Below are 22,015 nucleotides of genomic sequence, written 5' to 3'. Positions count from 1 at the left end.
GTTAACGGTAGGGTTTTTAGTGAGGTGGAGGAACAGAGGGATCTTGGGGTCTATGTTCATAGATCTTTGAAAGTTCCCACTCAGGTGGATAGAGCTTGTAAGAAGGCCTATTAGCGTTCATTAGCAGAGGGATTGAATTCAAAAGTCGTGAAGTGATGTTGCAACTGTACAGGACTTTGGTTAGGCCACATTTGGAGTACTGTGTGCAGTTCTGGTCGCCTCACTTTAGGAAAGATGTGGAAGCTTTGGAGAGGGTGCAGAGAAGATTTACCAGGATGTTGCCTAGAATGGTCGTACAAGGATAGGTTGAGAGTGCTAGGCCTTTTCTCATTGGAACGGCGAAGGATGAGGAGTGACTTGATAGAGGTTTATAAGATGATCAGAGGAATAGATAGAGTAGACAGTCAGAAACTTTTTCCCCGGGTGCAACAGAGTGTTACAAGGGGACATAAATTTAAGGTGAAAGGTGGAAGGTATAGTGGAGATGTCAGGGGTGGGTTCTTTACCCAGAGAGTGGTGGGGGCATGGAATGCGCTGCCTGTGGGAGTGGTAGAGTCAGAATCTTTGGTGACCTTTAAGCGGCAATCGGATAGGTACATGGATGGGTGCTTAAGCTAGGACAAATGTTCGGCACAACATCGTGGGCCGAAGGGCCTGTTTTGTGCTGTATTGTTCTTTGTTCTATGTTTTACCCGGTCCCCAAGCATACATTATCATCATTAATATCAGAAAAAAAAAGTGTTCAGCAACATTTCCTTAAAAAGGAAAGGGGAGAAAAAAACACTATTGTCCACATACTTTAAGTTATCTGGTCTATTTTAAAGTGTCTAAAATTTTTTGACCTTTTTCGGAGGAGTCAAAAGAGTACACAGACCCATCATACTCAAAGCGAAGCACTGCCAGGTATCTTAGGGAGTACTGGATACCAAGGTGTCTCAATTTTCTTTTGGCTTCATCAAAGGTCTTCCTTTTCTGAATTACAGCTGCAGAGAAGTCCTGGAAACATTTAATTTTGGAGCCTAGGTAAATTAAAGCCTGTGAATGCTGTCCCTTTACTGTGGAGGCTTCCATAACTTTGACTTTGTCCCTCTAGCTGTGATGTTGCAGTAGCACCATGCAAGGCTGTTGGTCCGAGCCGGGCATGTGCAGCACGACTTGATGGGCTGTTTCCACTTTTACCCAGTCTGACACAGTCTCCAGGCCCAGAAATTGCGGCAGCCAGCTTTCAAAAAAGTTCGCTGGCTGGTCTCTCACTACTCTCCGACAGCCCCACCATGCGAACGTTCTTCCGTCTATCTCTGTTTTCAAGGTCATCGACATGCTCCTGTAAGGTAAAAGTATCTGTCCCTCCAGTACTCAAACTCATTCTTTTGTAGAATCGATCTCTGTTTTGGAAGCTGCGGTTCTCCTTTCAACTTCCTCCATTGGGCACCCTAGGCCTTCCAGCTGCTCCTCGTGCTTTTGGAGCATAGCTGTGACCGGGTCCAGTCTAGCCTGGAACTTCTTGTCAATTGATGACTCAATCTTCCCTCGGTGTTTTGCAAACTCCGTAGCCGAGCCCTGGTGAGTGAGTGACTCTGGTGGGCTGGTAGAGGGAGCTGCGGAACTGCCTGACTGCTCAGGTGAGTGTCCCGTATGTTGGGAATTGCTGGGGCTTTTACCTTTTGTCATATTTCTTTAGTCAAGCAAACTTTATAATAGGATTTGTGTAAGTTCTTTACGTTCTGAAACTCTTTAAATACCAAATTTTCATAGAAGTAATTTAATTGAGGAGGCGAGAGTGCTACTTTGCCTGAACTGGGATATAGAGCTCAGCAAGCAGACCTTTCAGATCGCTGCCATCTTAGATCAACCGTGAGGATTTATTAGTGGGGACATAGACAGGTGCTCCTATAGCCATAGGCATGACTCATGGATGGTATGTTGCCTTCCTAGTGTCAGGGTCAATGATGATGTGGTGTGTCCCGAGGGAATGGATGTACAGCCAGATATCATTTTTTATGTTGGGACCAATGATGTACGAAGATAGAGAAATAAAGCCTTACAAACACTCTTTAGGAAGCTAAGTAGGAAATTGAAAAGCAGGACTTCATTGATAGTAATTTCTGAAATATTCCAGGTGTCATACTGTAGTTTGATTTACAACTCTTATACTCCAACCCCCTCAAAATAAGGACCAACATTCCATTAGTCTTCATAATTCCCTGCTGCTTCTGTGTACTAGTATTCTGTGTGTTGTGAACTTTGTTGCACTAAGATAAAGTGAAAAGTGTTGTTTAGCACGTTACACAGGCAGATCATAGTTGAGTTTAGTTGAAGAATAGAATGTATGAATGCTTTGTTAAAGAGAAAAAGTTAACAATCACACACCAGGTTATAGTCCAACAGGTTTATTTGGAAGCGCTACCTTTCCGAGCGCTGCTCCTTCATCAGGTAGCTGTGAAGCAGGATTGTAAGACACCGAATTTATAGTAGAAGATTGCAGTGTCATGCAACTGAAGTGATATATTAAACTTCGATTGTTGTTAAGTCTTTCATCTTTTAGAATGTGTTGCAGGTTTTGGTTCACTAATATGTAAATCTCCGAACTACCTTTAAGTCACATTCTCAAGATAACTTAAGGTTTTATATATAAAAAAAGTGACATCTCAGCTTAGTGCATTAAAGGTGTGAGATCAGAGTCTGTCTTTTTCCCAATCTTGAGTCAGACTGGTTCTTGTTCCAAAATGGAGTTTGAAAAATACAATGTATCAACCTCTAATGTGGATACATTTGCAAGCTTGGGTAATAAGTATCCCAGGCCATTGAAGGAGGTAAGGGAGGAGATATCGTTTTCTGGCAGTAATTTTCAAATCCTTTTTGGTTCAGGTGAACTACAGAATACTGGAGGACTGCTAACATTGCACCATTATTGAAAGAGAGGGAAAAGGATAGATCAGGAGATTACAGGTCAGTCAGTTTAATCTCTGATGTTACCATCATTGAATTCCCCCACTATCAACATTGTGAGGGTTACCATTGACCAGAAATTCAATTGGACACTCCATATAAATACAGCTGCTGCAAATATCAGAGGCTAGGAATATTGCAGCAGGTTACTCCCCTCCTGATTCCATTGTTGACATGGCACATGTCAGGAGTGTGATGGAATACTCTCCACTTGCTGGATGAGTGCAGCCCAACAACATTCAAAAAGCTTGACACCACCCAGGACAAAGCAGCCTGCTTGATTGGTGCCACATTTACAATTATCCATTCCCTTCACTACCAGTGCTCAGCAGCAGCATGTACTGTCTACAAGATGCATGGCAGAAATAAGCCAAAGATCCTTAGACATTACCTTCTAAACCAAATCTGCTTCCATTTAGAAGGACCGTTGTATTTTTTTTTCTAGAGACTCTTAAATACTTGATGCAACTACAACATGCCAACTTTTGTGACAACCAAAATTGTATTAAGCAAGTACAATACAAGCTGTGGAGAAATTTTTAACACTTTGCTGTGCTTGCAAAACCTGTCAAGAGATCTCTCTGAACAAAGGAAACAGTCTTCTTTTATACAAAATCTTTACATCACAGTCACTAATGCCCACTAAACAACCCTCAGCCATTCCACCACAGTCATATGCCACTCAAGACAATGCAGTGACCACATCTTTTCCAGAAACAATATAATGTAAATCATCGCTTAATGGTCAAATCTGTTGTGAATCGTTTCTTAACTACAGGGAGCAGTCAAAATTCCAACTGTAATGTTCTTATTGATTTTGAAGAAGATGATGGTACAAATGTAAATTATCTCTGAATAGTAGGAGATGGCCATGTAATTGGCTCTAAATGGTGAGGATGGTAATGTAAATTCACTTACATTCTACATGTAGAACAGAGACATCCCACCCTGCCCCCGAGACATTCAATTTCTTGCAGGTCAGCAGAGCAAATTAACTCTTTAATATCGCAGGACAAGGGCAGCAGATAAATAGGAGTAGAATAGAATAGAAATTTATTGTCACGTGTACTTTTACATAAAATATACAGTGAAAAGTTTTATAATAATACCATAATCAAATTCCCTTCTAAACCACTCACCATCCTGACTTGGAAATATATTAGCGTTCCTTCACTGTCACTGGTCAAAATCCTGGAATTCCATCCCTAACAACATTGTCTGTCTACATGTGCCTATAGCCCATGGACTGAGGTGGTTCAAGAAGGCAGCATGCTACCACCTTCACAACGCAATTAGGGATAAGCAATAAATACTAGCCAGTCAGTGTCTGTGTTGTGTGAATGGATAAAAATAAATGCATTGAAGTACATTTTGTTTTAAGGTATTTTGTTGCCAATGCCTGTTTGAAATGCACTTCTGACATTGGTTACAGCCATTATGATACAGAAGTAAATACCCCAGACAACACTGCCTCATTTCTTCCTTAAAATTGAGAATGCTCACCATCTGTCTTCAGTTAGGTTTGAAATTAGAATTAAAAAGGAAAGCTCTTTTTAATTTAAAAAGGCTGCAGATTGAATGATCAAATCGATAGAGATGCACAACTTGCAGACGATTCTTCCGAGAGACTTTTAACTAAATCTGAGCATTGTTTGGCAAACGAGATAATGATTGAATTTAACAGGTGTACCACTTTAGGATCACATAAAATGTATTGTATTTCACGTGTACGTAGAACTTTGTATACATTGCAGGACCTTAAGAACTCCAAAGCAATAATCGTTTATGCATAAAAAGGCTTATGTTTGGAGTGAAATAAATCAAATCCATTCTTGACTGCTTTGGATGACAAAAATTTGCTTTTTATTCGAAGAATTAATTTTGTGACTTTGGTAAATGATCATTTGCAGTAATTTGAAATGTCTCCCTTTGTTCATGGTGGAAGTTTAGTTTAGTTACTGTTTAGTTACCCACCCTAGCCCATGGGAATGAACAGTTGTCTATTCAAGTTTAGTTCCCTAGTTCAGTCAGGGTGTAGTGGAGCTTGTCTTTGTGTCAAGCTGTGTAAATCCATTTGCTTACTGGCAAAGTGAGCGTGAAAACAGCAGCTCTGCTACCAATGACTGGACCAGATGTCTTTGGCTCTTCCTACAATGTACACTTTTTGCTGATGAAAATCATGCAGCAGCAATTTTCATCTGAACAATTCTGCTGTCATAGTTATTCAAATCAATTTGTTCCATGCAGCAATAACTCAGTTTTTTTTCTATACCATATTGGAAAAAATCTGGTTTTTAGATGTGCCATAGAGATGATTTAGTGCTGTCTAAGCTGGAAAATCATTTTCCAACATTCTTACTCCTTGGATATGGTTAGTTTCTGAGGAATTAAACAATGACTTTTGTGATTACTTGTATCCTACAATGTGAAGGTACAGGTGTTAGACTGGAATGGAAGTCACCTGGTGAGGGAGCAGCGGTTTGGAAGCATGTGATTTGAAATAAACCTGTTGGACTATAACCTGGTGTCATGTGACTTCTGACTTGCTTCATATAGATATGAACATTTAGCATGTAAGCACAATCCAACAAACATTTTTATTCTTGATATCTTTAATCTGGTGTGCGCTTATAATATAAAGAAACATCATCTCCAGGGATCCTTATTTTTCAACACAATTTCTTCTGCTTTTCCTTTTGCAAAAGCGTATTTAAAAACATCCATGTACTCGAGACACTGCTATGCAGGTGAGACTAATGGACATTTTGTTTGATTGTGTGTGCTTAAATTCAAGAAGGATTCCTTAAAGCATGAGGTTTAACTTTGATTTAAGTAATTTTGCTCTGGATTCTTAACCAACAGGTTGTAAATGTTTTGCTTCATTTCAACTTGTTTATCTCAAGTACTGGATAGGGAAACAGATGGAGTGCTGTGGAAAGGTGATCAGTAACTTCTGAATTTTAATTGTTAATAGTCTGCCAATACTTTCTACATCTGCAGTTGACAGATGATTTGGATGTGAACATAGGAGGTATGGTTAGTAAGTTTGGAAATGACACCAAAATTGGAGGTGCAGTGGACAACAAAGAAGGTTACCTCATTATAACGGGATCTTGATCAGATGGGCCAGTGGGCTGAGAAGTGGCAGATGGAGTTTAATTCACATAAATGTGAGGTGCTGCATTTTGGGAAGGCAAATCGGCAGGATTTATACACTTAATGGTAAGTTCCTGGGGAGTGTTGCTGAACAAAGAAACCTTGGAGTGCAGGTTCATTGTTCCTTAAAACTGGAGTCGCAGGTAGATAGAATAGTGAAGAAGGCATTTGGTAAGTTTGCCTTTGTTAGTCAGTTGGAGTTGGGTGGTCATTGTTGCAGCTGTGCAGGAAGTTGGTTAGGCCACTTTTGGAATACTGTGTGTAATTCTGATCTCCTAGCTATAGGAAGGATGTTGTGAAACTTGAAAGGGTTCAGAAAAGATTTATAAGGATATTGCCAAGGTTGGAATGTTTGAGCAACAGGGAAAGGCTGAATATGCTAGGACTACTTTCTCTGGACCGTCAGAGGCTGTATGAAATCATGAGGGGCATAGAGAAGGTAAGTAGATAAGGTCTTTTCCCCAGGGTGGGGCAGTCCAAAACTATAGGGCATAGGTTTAAGGTAGGAGGGGCAAGATTTAAAAGGTACCTAAGGGGCAACTTTTTCACGCATGGAACGAGCTGCGAGAGGAAATGGTGAAGGTTGGTACAATTACAACATTTAAAGGCATCTGGTTGGGTGTGTGAAAAGGAAAGGTTTAGAAGGATATGGGTTAAATGCTGGGAAATTGGACTAGATTTAATTAGGATATTTAGTCTGCATGGATGAGTTGGACCAAAGGGTCTGTTTCCATCCTGTACATTCTTATGATTCAGGCAGCATTTATGCATAATGATTCTGGCTTAAATTTAAAGGCTTTAAAATTGTTTAAAGAGTTAAGAGTTTTATATTTTAATGGCCTTCAGGTTTGAAGTATAGTCACATTCGACTTGAAACATAACTATTTATCTCTCCACAGATACTGTCAGAGCTGCTGAGTTTCTCCAGAACTTCATTTTATTTCTGAAGTTTGATTTCTATCCATGATAAAACTGTCTTCATTATTTCACTGTAACAAAATGTTTTAGTTGCAACTTTATTTGTAGGTTTCATTTCAAATCTTGCATTAAAGTATCAGGTAGTTGTACTAAGAGAGAATATTGATTTACTCCGAAGGATCTTATCTGACAGTCCCATGTATGAGGGGCAGACTTCATTTCTGTGTCCTTTCCTTTTTCTGTTACAATTTCAGATCCTGAAAAGACCATTCGCATTATTGATCGGGCTTTTTTTGAAGATGGTATTGTGAAGCAGGCCATTTGTAGAAAGCCCACATATTGCCAAAGTTAGCTGCTGCACCTTAGGGTCGATACTGTGTTATATGAAACCAAATATAAATTGGCATGTGAGTCCAAGAATGAGCACTCCTTGCTGACGGTTCTTCATAGCACTTAACATTGTTTGAAGCCAGAATTTGCACATATACGTTTGAAACTGAAAATAATTATCTGCAGTTCTCAATGAAGCATTCTTTTGGAATTATATTCTCTATGTCTCCAGACATATAAGTGCTGTCTATGATTGTGGCTTAAGACAAAAAACTTTGAAGCCTGGGTAAAATTTTAAATTAATTTTGTCGTTAGCTTTAGAGTTTTATGCTTTTGTGACTTTCAATTTCCAGCATGGGAAATAATGTTTGTGGTTTTGATTATATTCACAAGGTTTAATGTTCTCCTAAAGTTGGTTGCCTGTCCTCCAGGGGGATAAGTCTGGCTTGGTCTCATGTGAAGTTTATTAGGTATTGTCTCTCCCCCCCTCTCTCCCTCCCTCCCTCCCAGTCTCCTTCTCTCTGTCTCTAGTTAGAATGAATTGGATTAATTGGTTTTCTGTGAACCCAAGACCCACCTAACTGCTCATAACTCAGTTCCTGCTACTTTCTGTGCAGTACCTTCTTGTTTGATTAGAATGCATTGGCACTCTGTGACTGGGATTTAGATAATATGTAAATGCACACTGGATTACTTCATGTAAGACATTTGAAAATGTTTTGACCATTGTACTTTTTTAAAAAAAGTGAAAAACAAGCATTTTGCCAACAGGCAGCTTAGAACATTCGCACGGCTAATCAGAATATTGCCAGTATCATTCAGAACAAAATGATATTGTTCTGACTGAGACAAGAGTGATTGGACATGCAATGCAAAATTAAATATTTGTTCATTTAGTCAAATATAATCGTTGCTGTTAAGCAGCAATTTATGAAAGTGTACTTGCAATGAATCTAGATTAGAGAAAGATCGAGTAGAAACTTTCTTGAAATTGATCCCAATTTCATTTATTTGATGCTTCTGTAGCCAAGAGGAAAGATGTACATGCTGTTCCCAGATGTTATTGTCACCTATAACTTGACACCAGGAGGCTGGAGAGCTGCCTGGTCATGCTTTGTCTTCCAAATTTTCCTAATGCGTCTGTTGAGAAAAACTGCAAGCTCTATTTATACGACCCAAATCAAAATGCTTGCTCTGTGGTACAGAGTATTAGTCTACTATCAACCCAAATAATTCTTTATTGAAATGAATCAGGAAGTTCTACATTCCATTTGGTCTTGAGCCGAATATGAGAAAATTATCTGTGCACTTAACTATGTTTGCCATATGCTACATTTTCTTTAAACAAATTGAATGTAATAGATGCTTGGAAATGCTCTTTTTTTTACCCCCAGCTGCAAGGTTACTAGTACTTGTATGTATCATATTTCAAATACAGTTTGCAAGCAAAAAATAAACAGTTGTATAATATTGACCCCAAGAAACTAGTGAGATTCATGCTTGGTTCCAAGACCTATGCTGAGTCGATTGACTTCATCAGAATATGCCCCTTGTGTATATGAGATCAAGGGAAATCACTGAACAAAGTCTGTTATTCTTCTGGCAGAATAGTAACCATACAGGAATCATGCTTTTGTCTGAGTTGTGAAGCTTGAGCTTTCAGTTACAGTGTCAGAGACTGTTCGCCCATGGAATTGTCCACAACATGGGTCTATGCATTTCTGAGAGGAAAGTGACAAGCTCAGCAGTTACCTTTTGGTGGATCTGTGTGCAGGAACACTTGACATGACATAGTTGGAAATTAAATACACAAAGTTTTAGCTAATGCTTTCCTTTTTCTGTCTTCTTAAAATATTACCTATATAAAATATTCTCTTTGTGACAGACATTTCTCACTATAAGTTCCAATTTTTATGATAAAGTAACGCAGCAATAATTTGATTGCTGGAGCAAGGAGCTAAAAGCATGACATGCAACCTAGAAGAAAAACGGTCTGTGTGCTTAGATGTATTAAAAGTGCAATGTTTGCCCTGAAGTCTGGTGCCTTATGCATACTGACAGCTGCGGCTTGGGCTGCGAGGAGAAAACAATGTTTTTTTGCGATCTGCTTCAGGATTGTTTTTTTGTTTGTTGTAGATGGTATGATTGTTGGCGCAGTGGCAGGGCTATGCTACTATTGCTAAATATACATACTTGACAGCTTTATAATGGGTTCCAGGAAGTTCACTGGCAAATAAAAACAAAGCAACATTTATAGTTGATTGAACTTGAAAAGCTTTTTTTCCTCATTGAATAGGAAATATGTGCACTTCAGCATTCCATGTCACTGATGCAGTCAGGTTTGATGGGTTGACCTTGTATATGCAGAATGAACTGTAGACACTGCTGCATGGATTTTGTTCCTTGCATTGTAAAGTTAACTCAAAACATGACAATACATGAAAAAAATCAGCATTATAACTATTTTGCTTCTGCAAGTGAGTAGCCCTGCTGGAAGCGTTCAGAGACAAATGTTGAACTCATTTCAATAAAATTTCAAAGATGGTTTCTGTCAGTCTCAGTGAATGAACAGTAATGATTCACAGTGGAAATGTTTTTGCTTATGTTATACTTAATTAACTTGGTTTACTTTCTAAAGTAAATGCTTGTCTGTTGAAAATGGAAGATATATACTAATATGATTTGTATATAATATAAAATACACACAATTGCTGGAAAGTTCTACTCACCAGTTAGGCAGGGGTGAGTTGCTTGCTAGCTTCGGTGAATTAAAATCTCTCAGTTCACCCAATTTGTAAGAAATTCTGAAGTATTTTTATGATTCAAATTTTAACCTCATTTTCCCCCTGCATTCTGTTTTATATCATTTAGCATCATTATGACCTGTTGCAGTGCTTTATCTACTGCCTAAAAATAATTTTAAAAAGCCAGAATTTCCTCAATCAAGCTAGTGATTGTAACTCCAGTGAAATTGTTGACATCTATAGATTGTATTGTCAACCAATCTGGGGTCTATTCGTGTGTTCTGTGAAAGTGTTGTTCATTTGCTTGTTTGAGGGGTTACTTTGTGGCTGTATTTATTCCCGTTGATTCAATGAATGGTGATCAATGTGAATTCTTACTGTTTGTTTTACATTTTACTGTATGCAATAATGCAATGTTATAATATCAAAACTATTCTTGTGGGCAACTCGGTCACTGTTGCATTGAAATATTATGTGAATAATATAGCCATAATGATATGAACATAGCCAAGATCTTTCTGATATGAAGGTACGTCTCCTGCAATGAATGTAGCTCCTAATTTTACTTGACCGAAGACTAACCCTCATTGACGCATCTGCGGCATATAAACAGAGACAAGCATAAAGTTCTTAACACAAATAATTTGAAGTGTTAACTTATTAAGTGCAGCAGGGTGCTGTTTAGCTTTATGGCAGAGGGGAAGGGAGCAGATAGAGCTAAACTGAGTATCGGGTCATATTGCCTCTTCTTTCTTCTTTCCTCAGATGGCATAGTGGTTAGCACTGCTGCCTCATAGCACCAGGGTTCGATTCTAACCTTGAATGACTTTGTGGAGTTTCATGTTCTCCCTGTGTCTGTGTGAATTTCCTCTGGGTGGTCTGCTTTCCTTTCACAGTCCATAGATGTGCAGGTTAGGTGGTTTGGCCATACCAAATAGTGTTTAGGGATGTGCAGGCAAGGTGGATTAGCTATGGTAAACATGACATTACTGGGATATGTTGTTCAGACAGTCGATGCAGACTTGATGGACTGATAGGCTCTATCTGGCCTTTATTCCCCTGTTAGGATTCTATGATCCTGAGATGCTCATTATTTCATTACTCTTCGTTTGTAATGACATGTATGTATGGTGTGGACAAAGGAATAGGAAAAATGACTTCCCAACTACAAGACATTATGGTACAAGACACTACTGCAAGATTTTGAGAATGTGACATAATGTACACACTTTTTTGCTCTGTATTGTAAATTGATTTCTTCATTAATCCCACTCTGTAGTCTAAGTGGGAGTAATATTGGGCGGCACGGTGGCACAGTGGTTAGCACTGCTGCCTCGCAGCGCCAGAGACCCGGGTTCAATTCCCGACTCAGGCGACTGACTGTGTGGAGTTTGCACGTTCTCCCCGTGTCTGCGTGGGTTTCCTCCGGGTGCTCCGGTTTCCTCCCACAGTCCAAAGATGTGCAGGTTAGGTGAATTGGCCATACTAAATTGCCCGTAGTGTTAGGTAAGGGGTGGGTGTAGGGGTATGGGTGGGTTTCGCTTCGGCGGGTCGGTGTGGACTTGTTGGGCCGAAGGGCCTGTTTCCACACTGTAATCTAATCTAATCTAATCTAATCTAATCTAATCTAATCTAATCTAATCTAATATGGGACTTCCCAGATTGTGACTATGTACATTTTATTTCTTGGATATAAGATTTGTTTTCAGGCCAGTCAGCAGATAGGATTTTTAAATATATTTATATAATTTTAAATATATATTTTTAAATATATCCTTCTCATCAATACTACTACCAAATTGACTTGAGACAAGATTGTATTCATTCTTTTCTTTATACAAGATTTTATTGAGTATGTGATTGGCATATATTAGTTGCACCCTGGTCCATACCTTTATAGAGTATTTACCGTCCTAGGTTCCTTGAATCATAATCCTCATCACACATTGAAGCTGTGGTTATCTCGGACCTCTGCCTTGTGGACATCAACTGATAGTAGTATAATTTTTCAGAGCTGTGTTCTTCAAATTTTATGAATAGTCCTCAGGAATAAATTGTTAATCAATTTGTTACTCAAAGTATTAATTTTTGATCATTTGAAATATGGTATCCAAAATGGAAACTGAGTGTTATTTCCTGTATAGTAATTTCGTGAAGGAAAACAGTTTCTAATTCATCTGGTTGACCATGCAAAGTATTTTCTGTTTGTTCATTACTTTAAAATTTAATGTGATTCTCTTGATTCGCCTTTTTCTTCAAAGTGTTGACCTTGATTTATTGCTGACTCAGAAGGATATACGTGGCTGAAGTCTCTTGTAGACTTGAACACAAACTGGTGCAGTGCAATGCTGAAAAAGTGCTTCATTGTCAGAGGTGCTGCCTTTATGTAGAAGTTAAATGGAGGCCATCTCAGATGGACGTAAAAGATCCCGTATTAATATGAAAGAAAGCAGGAGCACGTTCTCCAGTGTCCTGGTCAAAACTTATCCTTTAGCTATTATCAAAAAAAAAAGTGACCATTATTATCTTACTGCTATTTATGGGCTTATGCTACGTGTCAATAGGCTTTTGATTTTCCTACATCACAGCAGCAACAACCATCAGAAGTACCTCTCTGGTTGTGATGTACTATGGGGCATTCTGAGGCAGTAACCTTCCTTATATAAATGCTGGTCTTTGTTTCCTTCCTGTCATCTTCTCTGTAAACCTGGACAGCCTTGTATGCGAAAGGAGAAAGTGAGGACTGCAGATGCTGGAGATCAGAGCTGAAAATGTGTTGCTGGAAAAGCGCAGCAGGTCAGGCAGCATCCAAGGAGCAGGAGAATCGACATTTTGAGCATGAGCCCGAAGAAGGGGTCATGCCTGAAATGTCGATTCTCCTCCTTGGATGCTGCCTGACCTGCTGCGCTTTTCCAGCAACACATTTTCAGCACAGTCTTGTATACCACATTCACCTTCATCTTCATTAAGTAATTAAAGTGTGTAACTCTGCCTTCTGAGATTCTGCCTCTGTCACTTGATTCTACAGCTTGTGACAACCTCAAATATGTCTAACCCTTATCTGGTCTAGGTGTGACTCTATCAATATACCATATAAAGTCACCACTTTAGGGGTTTGTGCTGTACCTCTCTGTCACACATTGCTATTGCTATTGCTATTGCTATTGCTTTCACTATACACCTTCAGATTTCACTTTATTTTAAATTATCGTATCTAAACTGTTTAATTTACCTTGTGTTTAAAAGTTCCTTCCTTCATTACTTTGCATTAACTGCCAGTTCCTGCCATAAGCTCACCCTTCAAACCTATTTAGATCACTCGTATTTGGTTTGACTTTTCGGCACTGTTTTGAAACTTCACCCCCCTGCCATTTAACCTTTGTGAACGGGTATTTTTTCCGTGCTCCTTTCCAAGTGTATAAATAAAACACTGGATATGCTTGACTTTTCTATAATGGGATCATTAGTAGATCCCCATGCATCGTTCCCTCTTTGAGATGACTGTCAAATCCAACAGACAGACCATTTCTGCTTTGTAACTAGCTAATATGTGCATGTGAGTGATCCCAAAAGGCTGAATCAGTGATTTAATTTTAAACCAATGTCATCATTTTCTATGGGGAAACACCACACTCCACACAGTATTGCTTGAATAACCGATCTCGTTGGGTGGAAAATTTCAGGTTTGAACTATCGATTCAAGATTACATAACATAATGTACATCAGATATCTGTGCATTTGAACCGTATCATTGCAGAGAAATCTATTTGTATTTGTGTAGTAGCAGAAAGACAAATGTATCCTGAGATGGTTTCATAGAAATAATGACGATGAGGATGGTGATTTGCTGGCTGAGCTGATAAGTCTGTTCACTGACGTTTCATTACTATTCCAGGTAATGTCATCAGTGCGCCTCCGGTGAAGCATTGGTGTTCTGTCCCACTTGCTATTTTTGCGTCTGGATTTGCTGGGGTTGATGGTGAAATTTCTGGTTTTGTTGCTGGTTCTGTTTTTGAGCGGTTGGTATATTGGGTCCAAATCTACATGGACCCCATATGCCAACTGCTAAGAAACACAGCCAACAACAAGACCTAGAATTACACCATCAGTCCCAGCAGACCCAGACACACATATAGCAAGTGGGGCAGAACACCAATGCTTCACTGGAGGTGCACCGATGATATTACCTAGAATGGTGATGAAATGTCTGCGAATAAACCTACCAGCTCAGCAAGCAAGTTAACGATCTCACCCACAACTTGAGCTACAAACTTTCTTGAATACTCTGAAATAATGACAATGTTCCCAGACACTTGTATTGAAATATCAGCAAGGTACTGTTGTGAAATTGGAAAATATGACTAATCTATTGAATTATTCTTAAAACATTTATATGCTGCTTTAGACCAGACCAAACCCACTCACTCATGCAACTCTCATAGTGAGCAGAGTGGGAGCCACCCTCCTCCTCCTCCTCTCCACCCCCCCCAAAAAAAAGAGCTTCACGCTGTAACTGAGAGATGGAAAAAAAAAATTCTACTTCTTCAACAGCAACTGTTGAAAGTGAAACTAAAGATCCTGGTTCTATGGGAGTTCAACTACACCCATTCAGGCTGCATGTGTTGGTCCAAGGCTTCACAAGCTATTTACTCTCGTGGTTCTGGTAGACTGCTCGGCAACCTTGACCTTAAAAACACACACAAAAAAAGACAGAATAACCTCTTAAAGTGACAGCATTGTCACAATAGAAAAGTTCCTAATTTGAATATATTGCATCAGACTGTTGCCCTATTTCAGCATAAGTTTTGTGGAATCTAGATTGACTGAAATAACTAGTACGTGTGACTTAAGGTTCATGGTTTTCCATAATTTATTTCATTTGGGAGTGCTTTGCTCACTCTTCCGAGCACTGAGCATGTTTTTTAGTTGCCTTTATCTCAGAATGCTGCACTGATATTTATTTTGGAAGCTCAGACAGTGCCTACTTTAATGGTGGTCGTTGCTTCTGAAAATTATTGCTGTTTATTAACATTAGAAGTTTTCTGCTAATAGTCAAATGAAAATAGTAACAAGCACCTTATGTAGATGTGGTGTAAGTGTCAACAGTAAATTTGTATAAAGAATCATAACTTTGTCTTGTTGCTAAATATGTATAGGATGGTTAATAAGTCCTTTGACTCTTTTTTTCAGTGTTGTTTCAAGCGGTTTTGGCTACACCAGCCTACAATTAAGTCCTCATAGAGCTATGGAACTGGTAATAGACAATAGACAATTGTATACTGTGTATTGTTGGAAAACGTGGCTTCACAACATATTACTAATTATACTTCAAATATTTCTAATTTGATATATACATTACAAGTTGCTTAGGGTTTCCTAGTACTTTAAAAGTGTTAAACGAAGAAAAGATAACATTTGTGCATGTTGAAAGTGCTTGACACAAAGTATTTTGAAGCCAAGTGACAATTATAGAAGCTTTCCAAAGCCATCCATGTAGTGATGAAGTTAATGGACTTTTCTTTTGGTTGTAATGAAGGGAGGAATGTTGTTTGGGAGATGGAGAGAATTAGCTCTAACTTTTCGAACTGAATTGAATTGAATTGAATTTTCATTGCTTGTTTTTAGCAGCTTGTTCTATCATCTCCCCAAATCTTGGAAATTATGCATTTGTATCAGCAATACTTCGTAAGATTTATGCCAGATAAATTGAAAATCAGTTCAAGTCAATCAGAATCTTATACTCATTGTTGTATTGGCAATGATTTGCCATAATTTTAGTTTTTTAAGACTTTAGTCAACGTGCAAACTACAGATGAAAAGATAAATAGTTTTGATCTAAGCAGGAAGTTTAATCTACAATATTTATTTGAAATTTATTGGAAGTCAGTGATGAATTGATAAACATTTTAGTATTCACAGATGAACAAGGCCAAACATGTTGACCCGTGTGTAGTTTGTAAATTGTGATTTTTTTTTATTTAAAAGAAACCCTAACAAGGCATTTGGATTCAGTTTTTAAAAATCAATGGCCAAATTTGAGGCCTCCAGTGTAAGATATGATAAAAAGTCAGTGCAAAACACTCAGTAGTATTTACAGAGTACTTCACTTTTTACTGCAGATGTGATCTGTAAAAAATGCAAAAGAATAACTATCTCAAAAGCATTTTGTATTTGCAACACACATTCTCATGTGAAAGTGACCTAAACTGTTTACAGCCCTAAAGTTTGAATTAAATTTGTGGTTGATTATACCATAACAATTTTTGGGTAATGCATCTGTTGGACTGCTTCCCATTAGTTGAGTTATATTCATTTTCTGAGTCTCTTAATAAAATCACAGTTTTCCATATAAAATGCCAACATTGTTGGCTCTAATCCCTGATCTTACAAATAATTCCACATCAATTTTGTTTTTTTTAAAATGATCATCATAGTTGCTGTTTGTTCCCTGAGGTGGCAATGCCAGGCCTCCCTTCTGATGATGATATTTATTTTAACTCTTTTGGATCTTACTGGGTTATTGCTAAACTTCTGAAGCCCATAGCTTTTGCCATCCAAGGAAAAAGGCTGTCACTGTCCACCCTATTTAACCCTCTGATTATCTTATACATCTCAATTAAATTACCTCTCAAACTTCCCTCCAACGAAAACAGCCTCAATTCCCTCAGCCTTTCCTCATAAGACCTTCCTTCCATTCCAGGCAACACCCTAATAAATCTCCTCTGGAATCTTTCCAAAGCTTCCACGTCCTTCCTATAATGCGGTGACCAGATCCGCACGCAATACTCCAGGTGCAGCCTTACCAGTGTCTGGTATAGATGAAGTGTGACCTCGTAGCTCCGAAACTCAATTCCCCCTACCAATAAACACCAACACACCATATGCCTTAACAACCCTATTAACCTGAGTGGCAACTTTCAGGGATTTATGCACCAGGACACAGATCTCTCTGTTCATCTACACTGCCAAGAGTTTTACCATTAGCCCAGTACGCTACATTCCTGTTACTACTTCCGAAGTGAACGACCTAATTTTTCTACATTAAACTCCATTTACCACTTCTCAGCCCAGCTCTGCATCTTATCTGGGTCTCTCTGTACCCCACAACATCCTTCAGCACTATCCACAACTCTACTTACCTTAGTGTCATCCCATTTACTAACCCATCCTTCTGTGCCCACAGATCATTTATAAAAATGACAAACAACAGTGGCCCCAAAACAAATCCTTGCAGCAATGGTAACAGCTCCAGGGTGAACATTTCCCATCAACCACTACCCTATGTCGTCTTTCAACAAGCCAATTTCTGATTGAAACTGCCAGATCACCTTCAATCCTGAAACTCTTTACTTTGTGCAATAGACTACTGTGTTGAACCTTATCAAACACTTAACAGAAGTCCATATACACCACATCAACCACTTTATCTTCATCCACTTTGTTCCACTTCTCAAAGCAGTGAAAAAGGTTAGTGATGCACGACCTACCCTTCACAAAACCATGTTGAGAGACTGTTTATTGTGAGATTGCAGTTGAGACACAAGGGCAGCAATCTAAAACGTTTTGGTGGGTTTCAAAAAAAATTAAGTTGGGGCAGTGGTTTGATTCAGAATTTGCAAGAACCTGATCTTGTCCTGCTACAAAACACGGTGCAGTAAAATCGACGTTTCGGGCAAAAGCCCTTCATCAGTATTCCTGATGAAGGGCTTTTGTCCAAAACATCGATTTTACTGCTCCTCGGATGTTACCTGAACTGCTGTGCTTTTCCAGCACACTACTCCAGAATCTGGTTTCCAGCATCTGCAGTCATTGTTTTTACCCTGCGACAAAACATCATGCATTCCATACAAAATGTAACAAGAAGTCCTGAGAATTGCTGTTCTTATTTTGAAAAAATTGAAGCTTGAATGCTATGAAAGCACCTTGTGCAGGTTCCTGCTTGCACGCTGAGATACCCTTCTCTGTACGGACTCACCAATAATGGACTGTATTTGGTCAATGCCTGATGAAGATTCTTAGAAATATCAGAAAGCCCACAACATGTACAAAGGATTACTTTGAAATGTAGTGACTGTTATGCTGGAAATGCAGAAGTAATTCTGTGCCAATCACAATTCCTGCAACAAAATAGTGGAATGAATAAGTTGCTATCATCTGCCTGAACCACCAGAAAAGGAAAATAGAAAATAATTCTGTATTTTAACCGCTGATGCATCGCATATCTCAAGTGTAGGGCAGCAGCATCAGAGACACTGTTATTTTTAATGGAGTTATTAGTAACTGTGAACATAGGCACACTAGGGAACTTGTGCTGTTGTGCGTTGTTTTTTATTCATTCATGGGATGTAGTGTTGCTGGCTTGGCTGGTATTTCGAGTCCTAGAATCATAAGCATGGAATCAGACTCTTAGGTCCAACTTGTCCATGCTGACAAGTTTCTCAAACTAAACTAGTCCCATTTGGCCGATATCCCTCAAAATCTTTTCTAGTCATGTACATGTCCAAATGTATTTTGAAATGTTGTAACTGTATCTGCATCTACTGCTTCCTCTAGCAGGTCATTGCACATACAAACCATCCTAAGTGTAAAAGCCTTGCCCCTTGGGTCCCTTTTAAATCTTCCTCCTCTCACCTTAAAATATGTCCTAGGTTTGAACTCCCCCAGCCTAAGGAAAAGACCTTCAGTATTCACTTTATCCATGCCCCTCATGATTTTATACCAAGTGATATGTCCACCTTCAGACCTGTCAGCTGCGCCAGCACATCTCTTTAGTGATAGCCACTCCACTCATCTCTGCCCCAAACATCTTGGAGTTCTGGTAAATTACGAGTGTCTTCTGTGAAAATACATCAGGAGTCAACCACATTGCTGTGGATCTGGAGTCACATGTAGGCCATACCAGCTAAGGATGGCAGTTTCCTTCCCAAAGGACATTAATGAGCCAGATAACTTTTGCTGACAATGGATTCATGGTCATCATTAAACTCTTATTTCCAGATTTCTTTAACGTTGAATTTAGATTCCATCGTCTGCCGTGGTGGGATTTGAACCTGGATCCCTAGAACAACACTGGGGTCTCTAGATTAACAGTCCAGCGATAATACCATTAAACCGTTGCCTCCCTCTATTTGCAGCCATTATGGTTATTAGTGGAGCTTGGACTTGTGCGTTACAGCCATACCTATGAGCGGTAATTGGAAATTTCCAAGTTTAATTTAAAATGTGAGACAAGAAACCACAGAAATAACTGTTTTGACCCTTTTGAAGATCCTTTCCTCCTGTCAGTACCTTTTTGCAAATCAAAGATTGCATGGCTTGGACTAGTACGAATACTCACTATCATAGTGTTGTTCTGTGATTGGCTGATGGGAGGTGATGGAGTGTACTGCTGGAAATTATTGCCTCGAGGTATATATACTGTTCCATTTCCTTGCTCGGCTTTATCTAATGACTGGACAGGGAACCTATGCACTTTGTGTGGTTAAAATAAACAAATTTAAATTGGCGTTCAAATTTTAGATCGTGTTCGACTGAATGCTCTTGATTATATCAAGTTAATCATGATTGACATTGTAAAGTGAAGAATAAGATTATCTAATTGAATCAAATAAAGTTCCTAAGTGGCCTGACAGGATATTTGATAGATGAATGCTTCCCCTTACTTGGAGTCCAGGACTAAGGTTAATGGTCTCAAAATAAGGATTGCCAGTCAGGACTGAGATTTCTTTAGTAGGGATTGTGAATCTTTGGAATTCTGTATTGCATATGGTTGTGCATGCTGTGTCATTAAATGTACATAAAGACAAGTTGACTGAATTTTGGGTGCCTAAGAGAATCAAGGGATATGGGGTCAGTGCTATGCAATCCAGCTGAGATAGAAGATCAGCCATTGTCTTAAAATGTCAAGTTCAAAGGATTAAATTGCCTGTTTCTGTGACTATTTGATTAGACTGAGCCATGCCTAAACACTGACAGCCAAGGATTCTTTATGCAGAGTTCAGTTCCAAATGTAAAGTGTAGCTCTTTAAACAGAAGTTGAGGCAATTTTCAGTGATTTAGGCAATGCATTTTTTTTTAAACTAAGTCTGTGATATTTTGTAATTGGTGAGTTGGGAATGGAGTTTGTACATGCTCTCACTTGTACTTTTTGTTAATTTAGTAAATCCTCATGATTCTCTTTCCTAGAATAGTTTGAGTTCTATGTAAGGCAAAACCAGAAAACCTATTTTCTGTGAACTATAAATAAACTTTTATTCTGAGGTTTGATCTTAGGACAGAAAATATTGGATAGAAAGAGAGAAAATTCATGTTTTGTTTTGAGTTAAAAACCATCAGAGAAGTTTTGGATTTAATCTGGAAAGTAACAAGGGGATGAAAGTGTGTGATCAGATTAACAGGGATGAACAATGGTAAAAGTTTGTGGATTTACAATACAGCACAGATGATGTCCTGTGTTTTCAGCAAGAGACAGGCATTTTACCTTGCTTTCCATTAACTGGGTTGAATTTTTTTTGGAGTTTTATCTTGAACTTGTAAATGTTTTTTAAGAGGAATAATTAAGAAGGAAAGCGAAGGACTTTTATCTGTATTGCACCTTTTTGTGACTCCAGGCCATTTTAAAGCACATTATGATGAGTGCCTGATTTAAAATTCCTTCTGAAAGACATAATCTCTGATATTACTGCACTGGAGCTTAAACATGTGTTGCTGGAAAAGCTCACCAGGTCAGGCAGCATCAAAGGAACAGGAGAATCGACGTTTTGTTTGTTTCAACCCTAAATGAATAAGACAAATCATAAAACAGAGTTTTCTTTCAAGCTGAAAGTACAATTGATGTGAAACTGGTATGTTTTGATATGCAGTAACTTAAGATAAGACCGTAAACTTGTTTGATACTAAAATTCCATGATGGCTTTATTGGTATTAGTTTTAGGAGGAATATTGTGGAGGAATATTGTGAATGAATAGCTAATGCTTACAAAAGATCAGCTATCTGAGACTTGAGATGTGTTTATTACTGGAGTGTCTTGTGATATACACTAGGCTTTACTGCTGTTTCATTTAGTAAATTAAAACTCGCAGGCGGAATTCTAAAGCTCTCATTAATCTTTTGCTCCAGTTTTGGATTACTTGTGGTGCTGCTGTTGCTGTCAGCACTGTGGACAATCTATGCCAGTTAGTTGAAACAACTCAGATTAATATTAATCCTTTTTAATACTGCTGCTCATAATATAGTCATTAGGTGACTTGAAACTAATCCTGCCCACCTAACCAGGATGATTTATTAAACACACATAGCAGTTTACCCATAATGCAGTCTTGTATGAACAGGCATTAAATAAATGCACCCATCATCTGTGTTTTTCTGGTGGCTTATATAATGTACATTTTGCATTTGTGGGTTTATATGGAAACCCAAGTGTATTATAATCCGCAAAATAAATTCTGTGAAGATGGTTAATTTTAAGTTGGTCTGTATCCTGCATAGTCCTGACCACAAAGGTAAAATAATGAACTCACCAGTATAAGTGATTTGAGCTTTCAAGTAATTGGTCAGTTTGTTTTAACATTTGTAAAATTGGAATTTGCTGTTCAAAAAATGTTCGCTATATTTGCTAATTTATAAAGACACTATCCAGCACCAACATCAAGATTGATGGAGGGAAAGACTACATATGAACTTGCCATGAAGCTTACTAGAGAGCTTTAACCATATTCGATTCATTTGTGTACTTCTTTTATTGGTCATTTCTAATGCAGAAATGCTGTCTGCATCTAAGTCTGCTGTGCATGGTTGAGGATTCTCACAATCCCACAGGCATGCCATTAGTGGGCCTGAAGGGACTGAGCAGGTGAAACAAATAAGGAGGAAGTTATTGCACCAGTTGTGGATACTGGAACTTATCAGAACTGGTGT

At 38.6% G+C, this 22,015-nt stretch overlaps 1 protein-coding gene across 6 annotated transcripts in view; it reads left to right on the top strand.

The window, feature by feature from the left end:
* Window positions 1–22,015, top strand: part of gbf1 (golgi brefeldin A resistant guanine nucleotide exchange factor 1) — a 264,652-nt gene that overhangs the window by 53,563 nt on the left and 189,074 nt on the right. Inside the window, exon 3 of one of the 6 annotated variants that reach the window (XM_087982456.1) lies at window positions 2,869–2,949. The exons of the other annotated variants lie outside the window; for them this stretch is intronic. The gene's annotated coding sequence lies outside the window, so the exon portion shown is untranslated. The remainder of the gene's footprint in view (window positions 1–2,868; window positions 2,950–22,015) is intronic. 6 annotated transcript variants of the gene reach the window in all.

Source organism: Chiloscyllium plagiosum, unplaced genomic scaffold (genome assembly GCF_037043375.1).
Source record: "Chiloscyllium plagiosum isolate Xiang-an unplaced genomic scaffold, Cpla_swu_hap1 HiC_scaffold_43, whole genome shotgun sequence".
In the NCBI taxonomy this organism is placed as follows: domain Eukaryota; kingdom Metazoa; phylum Chordata; class Chondrichthyes; order Orectolobiformes; family Hemiscylliidae; genus Chiloscyllium; species Chiloscyllium plagiosum.
The sequence above is the reverse complement of the archived record's forward strand: the minus strand, read 5'-3'. Positions and strand labels throughout refer to the sequence as shown.